Source organism: Sinocyclocheilus grahami, unplaced genomic scaffold (genome assembly GCF_001515645.1).
Source record: "Sinocyclocheilus grahami isolate Dianchi unplaced genomic scaffold, SAMN03320097.WGS_v1.1 scaffold8328.1, whole genome shotgun sequence".
Taxonomy (NCBI): Eukaryota; Metazoa; Chordata; class Actinopteri; order Cypriniformes; family Cyprinidae; genus Sinocyclocheilus; species Sinocyclocheilus grahami.
In genome coordinates, this window is record NW_015511999.1 from 7,001 (window position 1) to 7,565 (window position 565).

The following is a 565-nucleotide window of genomic DNA, read 5'->3' on the forward strand; positions in this document are numbered from 1 at the left end:
CATGCAGCTGTGGTATATATCGTATTTAAATGTATTTGGCCCACGAGTTAACTATTAAAGATTACAACAGAATTATTGGTAAAGATATACATATTTTTTTAAATCCTGAACTTTTTGATAAGATTTATGGGGTTATGTATTGTGATCAAGAAGGCCTATTGTTTTGTACACTTAAGCAAAAAGTTCGTAACTGGAATTTACTGTTATACTTTGTAAATGCTGTAAATACAAATATCAAGATATTTAAATAGGCGTATCGTGCAAGTCTTGTAGCGTTGTACCGCCACTAGATGTAGCTAAATTAAAAGAAATGACAACTTTTCTTTAGAAGCTTTTCTTTAGGTGTACTTTCAGCTAGACTGAGGTTGGTTGCCACAATTTTTATTCTTTAAAGAATTATAATATATATATATATATATTTGGATAAATATTTTTAGATCCTTTACAGGCTGGAAAATAACAAGAGGGCAAACATTCCGTTTTATTTTGTTTTATTTTGGTAACAGCATCCAGTAAACCAGTAATTAACCCTGTGCTAACCAACCCCATGTCTCAAAATCATAGT